The sequence below is a fragment of the Solanum stenotomum genome, chromosome 12, assembly GCF_019186545.1.
Source record: "Solanum stenotomum isolate F172 chromosome 12, ASM1918654v1, whole genome shotgun sequence".
Classification (NCBI taxonomy): Eukaryota; Viridiplantae; Streptophyta; class Magnoliopsida; order Solanales; family Solanaceae; genus Solanum; species Solanum stenotomum.
Genome location: NC_064293.1, coordinates 17,140,469 through 17,151,849, shown reverse-complemented (window position 1 = coordinate 17,151,849; position 11,381 = coordinate 17,140,469).

Below are 11,381 nucleotides of genomic sequence, written 5' to 3'. Positions count from 1 at the left end.
AGTGACAAAGTGCGGTACAGCTGTAAAAGCTGTCTGCGTCAGAGAGTTGGTGAAAGCTGCAGAGTACTTCACCAATCAGAAGCAAGGATGTTGCTTGTACGTTTGGTAATAACTTTTCATGGTTTATATCAAACATGACACAACAATATTATTCATTCATTCAAAGAGAGAAATATTTTCAAGCTTCAAGAACAGCAAGGGATCTGATCGATTGCTTCAAGAGCTTCTTGCATTAGCTGTTATTTTATTTCCTTGTAATAGTTCTTATATTGTAAGATCAGTTTTTCTTGTAAAAGAAATGTTTTCAAACTCGTTTGAATCATTGTAAGAACTAGGTTAAGAGTAACTTAGGCTCTTATTCTAAAAGGTCTATATTAATCAGTTAGGATTAGTATAGTAAGCAGTGCTGTGTCCGCTCTGGCTCATCTAAGTAATGGGAGGTATTGCTTAGAGTTGGGATTAGTAGGTTAATCCTGGTTTGTAAACTTGCTTTTGCTTTTTGCTTGGAGAAGATTAGTGAAAGAAGTTTTGAAAAGTCCTGGCAGGCCAGGTCGTGGTTTTACTCCCTTGAGCAAGGAGGTTTCCACGTAAAGTTGTTGTGCAATTTTTACTTTCAGCACTCTGTTTATTTTCTGTTAATGCAACTGTGCTGAGGACCTGGTCCCATATAAAACGTGGACGCATACATTCCAACAAGTGGTATCAGAGCACGTCTTTTCTCTCTGGTTAACACCAAGAAAAGGAAAGATCCTGACGGAATGGCTGCTCCACCCAATATGGAGGAAGGACAATCCTCTACCAGACCACCGCGTTTTAATGGACAATATTATGGCTGGTGGAAAAATCGAATGCATGACTACATCAACGCTGAGGATTCTAAGCTATGGGACATCATCCTTGATGGTCCATATGTTCCTACAAAGGAAGTGAAGGATGGAGAGCTTACCACCACTATTGTCAAAACCAGAAAGGACTACAACGAGGCAGATAGGAAAAAGATAGAAAAGAACTACAAAGCAAAGAAGATTTTGGTGTGCGAAATTGGAGCAGATGAGTACAACCGAATTTCTGCTTGTGAAACTGCCAAGGAAATATGGGACTGTCTTCAAACAGCCCATGAAGGAACTCAACGAGTAAAAGAATCTAAAGTTGATATGCTTACCACTCAGTATGAAAACTTCAGTATGAAGGAAGGTGAATCCATATTTGAGATGAACTCAAGATTCACCTCTATCACTAACGAGCTGAGAGGGTTGGGTGAGCCTATTCCTGTCCGAAAGCAAATTCGCAAGATCCTCAAGGTGTTTCCAAAATCTTGGGAAAGCAAGGTGGATGCCATAACAGAAGCCAAAGATCTAACGACACTTTCTATGGATGAACTGATTGGGAACCTTCAGACCTATGAGATGAACAAGAAACAGGGGACAACTGTGAAGGAAGGAAAGAAGGAGAAGTCCATTGCTTTGAAAATATCTCAAAGTAAAGAAACTGAAGAGGAGGATGAGATGGCATATGTCACTAGAAGATTTTAGAAGATTTTAAAGAAGCATGGAGGCTTCCAAAAGAAAATCCCTTCCAGCAGAACTGCTACTGCAAATGATCTCTACCATAAGTGTGGTAAGCCTGGACACTTCATGAGAAACTGCCCCAGTACAAAGCAGGAAACTCATGACACCAGACCTCGCAAGAGGGACCTGGTCCCAGACCATGCTCGAAGGAAGGCACATGCGGATCAGATGGTGAGAAATGCATTTGCTGTGTGGGGAAATGACTCAAGTGAATCAGAAGAAGATGAAAAAAAGCATGAGGATGTCTCAATGATGGCCATTGAGGATAACGAAAGCATTTTTAACTCTATTTTCTCCTTAATGGCAAATTCTGATGATGAAGAGGATTCAGATGAGGTAACTCTTTTTTATCTTAAAGATGATCTAGATAATCTGCCTATAGAAAATTTGAGGAAACTTGCTGCTCTGCTTATTGATTGTGTTGATGAACGAACCACTGAAAACTTAATGTTGAATAAAAAATTAAGTCTGTGTGAAGACAGGAACTCTGCTCTCATGTCTCAAGTTGCTGAAATTAATAAAGGGATAGGTATTCTAGAGACTTGCAACATAACATCTGAGAAGGACCCTGGAAACTCAGTAGGTGGGAAGAGAAAGCTTAGTATTTTTGAGGAAGAACTGGAAGAAAAGCTAAAAAATTCTGAGTCCAAGTTAGTCGCTTCTCTTGAAATAAATTCTCAATTAAGAAAAGATTTGAGTAAGGTCAAGGAAGAATTAAGTCACTCCCTTAAATGGACTGACTCCTCTAAGATACTTTCTAATATGTCCAATCAAAGTTTCAATGGAAAGAAAGGGTTGGGATGCATACCATTAGAGCCCCCCTATACTCCCCATAGCAAATATGTGTCTGTATCTGACAACCTTTTATGTACTCACTGTGGTCGAAATGGTCATTTGAAAGAAAATTGTGAGATTCTGGCATGAGAGATTTGTTAGAACTGAAAATGATGATAAAAAGAGACATAAGGGACCTGATCCCCCGTATTGTTTCAAAAAAAATATCATGCCTCACTGGACAGAAAGGTTTCTTATCAGACCTCTTAATGATTACTGGGAACTCCGTCTGAAGTGGGTTCCTAAATCTAACAAATGATTTCTATGCAGAAGAGAGGAAAGAGTCAGTGCTGGTATATGGACAGTGGATGCTCAAGGCACATGACGGGAGACACTTCAAACTTCCTCTCTTTGGAAGCACACCAAGGTGGTGGTGTGTTATTTGGTGGTGGAAAGAAGGGCTCTATTCTTGGTATTGGCAGAATAGGGAGATCGGCTAATAATTCGATAAATAATGTACACTATGTGGAGGGTTTAAAATACAATCTTTTGAGCATTTCACAAATTTGTGACAAGGGAAATGAAGTCAAGTTCTTGTCTGATAGCTGTGTAGTTACAAACTGTGCAACTAAGAAAATTGCGATGTCTGCAAAAAGAGTCAAGAATATGTATGTTGCTGATCTTGATTCTATTGAAGGAGCCAGCCTGTCATGTCTGAGTGCTCAAACTGACGATGTAAATCTCTGGCATAAAAGACTAGGCCATGTAAGTGCCTCTTTACTTAACAAGCTTGTTGCAGGGGACCTGGTCCGCGGATTACCAAAGCTGAAGTTCTCAAATGACAAAGTCTGTGACGCCTGTATAAAAGGAAAACAAACAAGATCATCCTTCAAGGCAAAAAGGAGTGTGAGCACTACCAGACCTCTAGAACTTCTCCACATGGATTTGTGTGGACCAGTCAGGATTCAAAGCAGAGGAGGTAAAAAATATAATCTTGTAATTGTTGATGATTTTTCCAGGTACACCTGGAATATGTTTTTGTGGAAAAAGGATGAGACTACTGGAACTCTGATCACTTTCGTCAAAGCCATCCAATTGAAGATAAACTGCAGGATAGCTAGTATCAGATCTGATCATGGTACAAAATTTGAAAACTCTATTTTTGAAGGGTTTTGCGCAGAAAATAGAATCAGCCACAACTTCTCAGCACCAAGAACTCCTCAACAAAATGGAGTTGTTGAACGAAAAAACAGAACTCTGGTGGATATTGCTAGAACTATGCTGATTGATTCAGAACTTGCTGTGAATTTCTGGGCGGAAGTAGTTAATACAGCTTGCTATGTGACAAACATGTGTCTTATCAGAACAATCATCAAGAAAACACTTTATGAGTTGTTAAATAACAAAAAGCCTTCAATAGCTCATCTCAAGCCTTTTGGGTGCAAATGTTTTGTGCTGAAAAATGGAAAGGATGATCTAGGCAAATTTGATGCCAGAAGTGATGAAAGAGTATTTGTGGGGTACTCATCTACAAGAAAGGCTTACAGGGTGTTCAACAAAAGAACTTCCTGTGTTGAAGAAAGCATGCACGTCAAGTTTGATGAATTGGGTACAAGAAGACAGAACAATGAGGACTATGATGTTGAGGATCTGATGACTAAGCAGCAGGATGATCAGAGCACAAAAGAGAATGATGCAGGACAATTGAGAGGCCTGGTCCGTCAAATGTATTACAGGAAACAGTTTCTCAAAATCTTGAAGAAGATGAAGGAAATTCTGATGCTGACAGAGAAGAAGAGATTACCAGACTATCTGGATGGAAACATCAATCCTCTCATCCACTAGACAGTCTCACCTCTCCACTTGACTCAGGAATTCAAACTAGGTCTAAATCAAGAAATCTAGTTGCATATTCAGCATTCATATCATCTGTTGAACCCAAAAACATTAAGGAAGCTTTGAAGGATGTAGACTGGGTGACTTCAATGCAGGAGGAGCTTCATCAGATTGAAAGAAGCAAGGTGTGGCACCTGATCCCCAGACCACTTGACAGAACCATTATTGGGACCAGATGGGTCTTCAGAAACAAACTGGATGAGCATGGGATCATTACTAGGAATAAGTCAAGACTGGTAGTACAGGGTTACAACCAAGAAAAGGGAATTGATTATGATGAGACATTTGCTCTTGTAGCCAGAATGGAAGCTATCAGAATCTTAATAGCATTTGCCGCTCATATGGAATTTAAACTGTTTCAAATGGATGTCAAGAGTGCTTTCTTGAATGGAAATCTGAAGGAAGAAGTGTATGTCAAGCAGCCTCCAGGCTTTGAAGATACAAAACTGCCAAATCATGTGCTAAAGTTAGACAAGGCTCTGTATGGTCTAAAACAAGCTCCTAGAGCTTGGTATGAACGACTGTCAAAATTCCTTCTTGCAAATGAGTTCAAAAGAGGTAAAATTGATAACACATTGTTTTTAAAATCCAGAGGCAACGAGTTGCTGATTGTGCAGGTTTATGTGGATGATATCATCTTTAGAGCCACTACAGATTTACTCTGCAAGGAGTTCTCTAATCTGATGAGCAGTGAATTTGAAATGAGCATGATGGGAGAACTCACTTTCTTCCTAGGCTTGCAGATCAAACAAACCTCTCAAGGCACTTCAATATGCCAAGAAAAGTATATCAAAGAGTTGCTCACGAAATTTAATCTACTTGAGGCAAAGGTGCTGGACACTCCTATGAGCACAAGTATGAAACTTGATAAAGATGAAAATAGTGTGGAGGTCAATCAGACCATGTATAGAGGAATTATTGGGTCACTCCTGTACCTCACTGCAAGCAGGCCCGATATAGTGTTCAGTGTAGGGATGTGTGCAAGATTTCAAGCAGCACCAAAAGAGTCTCACCTTAAGGCAGCCAAACGTATCCTGAGATACTTGAAGGGAACTCAGGACCTGGTCCTCTTTTACCCTACTGATGACTCTTTTGATCTTATAGGTTATGGTGATGCAGATTATGCAGGTTTTCTCATTGATCGAAAAATCACATCAGGCATGGCACACTTCCTGGGATCAGCCTTGATTTCATGGGGAACAAAGAAGCAGAATTCCGTGGCATTGTTTACTGCAGAAGCAGAATATGTGGCTGCTGCATCATGCTGTGCACAATTGTTATGGATAAAGCAACAACTGGAAGATTTTGGGGTACTTACAGACACTATCCCTCTTGCCTGCGATAATACAAGCGCCATGAACATGGTAAAGAATCCAGTCCAGCACAAGATAACAAAGCACATAGATATAAAGCATCACTTCCTAAGAGACAATGTAGAAAAGCAAAATGTGATGATGAGGTTTTGCAAAACTGAAGATCAGCTGGCAGACATCTTTACAAAGTCACTAAGTAAAGATGTCTTCATTAAAAACAGGATGCGGTTAGGGATGCTAAAAATTACCTGACCTTTTGACATTTTTTTTCCTCTTTATTTGATTATGTTAAGAAGGGCAGGTATCTATTCTTGTTGTAATGTCTGTCAAAATAGAATTCACTTTTGTACCCTAATGCAGGTATACACTCATGGTGTGTCTAGCTGAAGAGAATGTTTAATCACACTGATAGAGTTACAAACTGAAAGGAGGACCTGGTCCTCACGAGGTTAGTATCAATTATACTACACTGTCTAGAAGTCAAACATCTCTGCCACGTGTCTTTCGCCCATTCATCATGTCAGTTCAAAACGTCTTGTCGTTTTAATACCAAAGGTCACCTCCATTGGGACCCGTTACCTTTCTATTTAATTTCTCTTGGAGAATGTTTCTTTTTCTTTCTTTTTATTGTCTCCTTTTAAATCTAATTAACTTATCTCTCTAAACCTCTCTCTAAGTTCTTCCTTCTTCTTCTCAGAATGTCTATCACTGAGTCCTCTGAAAGACCTAACCCTTTTAACTTCCCTGATCCTCCTCCTGAAGAGTCTCCCTCCACCCCTGTCTGTGGTGCCGGCGAAATAGTTAAATCTCTCTACCCGCCGGCCGACAATTTAGTCTCTCCTGTTCTTTCCTCCGGAAATACCTTGAAATGCTCTCCTACTCTGGTCCTATCTAGTGAAAAATCCTCCTTCTTGGAAGCACAATCTGTGGCAAAACCTAATGAGACCCCACCTGTCTGTGATGAACTGGTGGCCGTTCAAGGTTTAGCCTTTTTAAGAAGGGATATTCAACCCTCTTCTCTGGAGCATGAGTTGGAGTCACCAGATCAGGTCCCTCCTAGAAGTGAGCCTATCTTTGACCAAACAGCCAAATCATTTGATGTTGGAAGCGATAAGGAAGAAGAAGAAGAGGTTCCGTTAAAATGGCGCTCAAGGGGAATGCGTGGAGCAAACCAATCTCAAATACAGGTTTCTGAGTTGGTAAGAGTTAAAGGAACATCTGAGGCTGACATTGTTGAAAACTCTGCTGAAAGAGCAAAAGAACGACAGAGAAAAGGGAAGGGGAAGTTGGAAATGCTTGGTTCTAAAGGAGACAAAAAGAAGTATATTACAAGGAGTGAAGCACAAAAGGTTCTGGGGAGTGCCATTGCTGCAAACAAAGCCCACACAGAAAGAACTAGGAAGAGGAGAAGAGAAGGGGTTAGACCCGAACAACCTGTCTCTGTGCCTGTGTCTATTGAGAATAGTGATAGTGAATTTGAAGATGCTGTCAAATATGTGTTAAGAATGAGAAGAGAAGGTGAGGAAGAAAAGATTAAATCGAAGGGAACTAAAAAGGGGGGAAGGAAATCTACTGCAAAAATTGGGAAGGAGAAAATTCAGCCATCTCTTGCACAGGGAGAAACAGGAAGAAAGCAGAGACCTGGTCCTACTATTAAAAATCAAATTAAAGAAAAGGAGTTGACTAGAAAAGAGACGATAGAGAATATGGAACAACAAAAGGTCTTGAATGGTAGAGTCTTTGATCCTGACATTAACACCCTGTTTGGTATGGGAAATTTGGTTGGTGCTGTTACCATTCAAGGCTGGAATCATTTATTTGCACCACCAGTTCCATACTTACATGAACCTGAAGTGCGTGAGTTTTTCTACAAAATGGAACTACTGGAAGGTGGTGGAATCACAACGACTGTCCGGAATGTGGAGATTCATCTTGATAAGGAAACTCTGGGAATTATTCTTGGAGTGCCCGTCGTGGGTGTTCAAACTATTGAAGGATGCAAACCATCTACTGATTTCTCGAAGCTTGCCACCAAACGAGGAGACGTCAAGCGTGCAGGCCTTTCTAAGAAGTTCCTTAAAGGGGAGTATCAATTGATGGTTGAGTTTATTAACAAAGTAATGGTGCCCAGGACTGAGAAAAGAACTGTAGCCTCTGCTGTCGATCTTTTCCTCATGGAAAAACTTGATGAGCTTGAGGAAATTAATCTGCCAGCAATTATGCTTGAACACATGCATAGAGTAATGACATGGAAGAATGCGAAGCACGGAATTCCTTATGGGTATTTGCTTAACTTTGTCTTTAATCATTTTGAAGTTCCAGTGGGGAGAGGGGTACCTGGTACTACCAAACAAATGTTCACTATGTCTACTCTATTTGAATGTGAGTGCATTGAGGGACCAGCTAAGGGCAGATCTCAGGTGGCAGATGTTTTGGAACAGCAGGCTACTCTTCGAAGGGAGGTGACTGATCTCACTAAGATTCTGTGTGATAAGGAGGTTGAAATTACCAGACTGAAGTCTGAACTGCAGAAGGCAGTTTCCAGGGGACCTGGTACCATTGAGGGTCAAGACTTGCTGCTCAAAGAATTAAGGGATGAAAACACAACGCTGCTGAAGACAAATGCCTCTCTAAATGAGGATATTAAGTCCCTAAACAAACAACTGATACAGGCCCATGAGAGTGCAAATGAGCGCATGTTGTTGTTGATGCGTACTCTCAATCCCTCTCCTCCTCCGTCCTAAATGTGTCTTGTCTCTTCTTTTATCCTGTGTCTCGTTTTGTTTTGACTAAACTACAGTGGTCAGTATATATGATATAATGCTTTACTTTCGTTAAGTGTCTTGTTCATGTGTGGTTTAATATTTTCTTTATGCTTACATACTCATGTTCTGTGTGGCCCAAGGCCCTGAATTCTTTATTGCCTAGCATTTAACTTGCATATGTTTACTACTTCATCTTTTCGATGATGTCAAAAGGGGGAAGTTTGTGTTGTAAAGTTATGGTTATGGGAATAAGGGGATCTAGGGATCTATGGTTGTGGTTGTTAGGGGCATTGAACTAAGGGGGAACGAACTATGGTTGTTAGGGGCATTGAACTAAGGGGGAAAACGAACTGTGGTTGTTACTGGTGCACTAACAAAAGGGGAATTTGTTATGTATTTGAATGAATGTTTGTTCACTCACGTGAGGAGTTATGCAGGTTGTTTGTCATCATCAAAAAGGGGGAAATTGATAAAAGCTTATGTCTTTTGGTGTTTTGATGATCTCCTCACAAGTGCAGGGACCTGGTCCTCTACAGAGTACGCTCGTCTAGTGACAAAGTGCGGTACAGCTGTAAAAGCTGTCTGCGTCAGAGAGTTGGTGAAAGCTGCAGAGTACTTCACCAATCAGAAGCAAGGATGTTGCTTGTACGTTTGGTAATAACTTTTCATGGTTTATATCAAACATGACACAACAATATTATTCATTCATTCAAAGAGAGAAATATTTTCAAGCTTCAAGAACAGCAAGGGATCTGATCGATTGCTTCAAGAGCTTCTTGCATTAGCTGTTATTTTATTTCCTTGTAATAGTTCTTATATTGTAAGATCAGTTTTTCTTGTAAAAGAAATGTTTTCAAACTCGTTTGAATCATTGTAAGAATTAGGTTAAGAGTAACTTAGGCTCTTATTCTAAAAGGTCTATATTAATCAGTTAGGATTAGTATAGTAAGCAGTGATGTGTCCGCTCTGGCTCATCTAAGTAATAGGAGGTATTGATTAGAGTTGGGATTAGTAGGTTAATCCTGGTTTGTAAACTTGCTTTTGCTTTTTGCTCGGAGAAGATTAGTGAAAGAAGTTTTGAAAAGTCCTGGCAGGCCAGGTCGTGGTTTTACTCCCTTGAGCAAGGAGGTTTCCACGTAAAGTTGTTGTGCAATCTTTACTTTCAGCACTCTGTTTATTTTCTGTTAGTGCAACTGTGCTGAGGACCTGGTCCCATATAAAACGTGGACGCATACATTCCAACAGTATCGAAATTGTGCTTTAAACATAAGCGGAATAACATAATAGATTCTATATTTGACTCGAATGTCACACTAGACCCTTTATATTTCACAAGGTTTCATCCAAACCCCTAAACATGTATAAAATAAATATTTTAAACTCTTTAACTATTTACCAAGCTTAGCTTATGTAGTATTGATGTAGCTAAATTGAATAAAATATGTGATTGTCCATGTTTAAAAGCGAATGAACATAATATTCTACATTAAAAATATCAAAATTATTAACAAAAGGAAAAAAAAAGTATCTTCTTCATCACTCAACCCCCCTCCCCCAACATTTTCCCCAATTAGCTCGTCATCCTAAGGCTTTAGAAAAATCCTCAAAGCACTTATGTAAGGCAATCACAGAGAATAAATCACCTTTACAAAATAATAAAAGATCATCAACAAATCTAATGTGGGTAATGCGTTGAATTTTTTTTTTTTAAAAAACTGATAAGTTTGAGGAAGCTTAAAGAACAATATATGTATCTTGTAAATTTGTAAAATTAATTTAAAATGGTGATTAGAGTTCATTGATTTTGTGTTTGCGAACTTGTAATTGAAAATTCAAGTCATATAAAGAAGAATTTCAGTTATTTAGCATGAACTTGATGCTCAATCTGCGAGCAAATATGATGATCATGATTGTTAATTTTTTTTAATATAGAATTCACATAAATGACCTGCTTGATTTAATTAATTTACTAATCTTTGACTTGTTATGTGTCATTAGAAAATGACGTGAAGTTTCATGTGCAATCAGTTGTATAACATGTACATTAATTGGATGAGAAAAAAGTTTATCGACTTTAAATGCTTATTTGTCAAAATCATGAGTACAAAATACAATTTCCTCTGTCTCAATTAATGTGACTTACTTTCTTTTTTAGTCAGTCACAAAAAAAATGGCACATTTTTATATTAAGTAACAATTTAACTATAAAATATTTATTTTACCATTAATGAAATGATTCACAGCCACACAAATTTCTACCATTCATTTTGGACCACAAGTTTTAAAAGTCTTTCTATTTTTCTTAAACTCTGAGTCAAACTACCTCACATAAAATGGGACAGAGGGAGTAGTTAACATTTCAAGTTAAGTTTAATGATGAAAATTCTACTTGTCATATTTTATGACATTATTACTATTCGAATAGGCGAAATAGACTTATTTCTACTTGAAGAGACTAAGGCATCATTTGTTTCCATTAAAATTAAGAGGTCTGAATCTGAATACACATATGAATATTAAGATTTGCATTAAGATCTATGTGCAATCCAAAAAATGTTTTTTCTCATTTTACATTCTTACCTTAAAACCCCAACAGTTAATAGCTAAAATTAAACATGGTTTATATAGAAATTAATTAGTTAATAAAACATCTATGCAATAAGCAAACATTTGCCCCAAAACTTGAAATCAATGTAACTTGTCAAATCACAACTTTACACACAAGTACTTTATTTATTGCAATGAGACAAAGATTCATAGCAAATTTATTAGACACTATACATTTTGTCCTTATTCATTCATGCATAATATAACAAGAAATAATTGCTCATTCCAAACGAACAAACATTTTGTGTTCCTCCAATGCTTGTATTGTGTTTGGAGAAAGGCAAATCTCAAAAATCTGTTGGAAAATATTTATGCACAGCGGAAGCATACTCGAATCTTATTGCTTACATGAATAATAGATAACCAATAATCGTTTATGCTAGAACACATAAACATACTGAAATTTAATTCGATAAATACCTCTTGAAGCGTGAACAGATACCTTCAAACGAATCCCC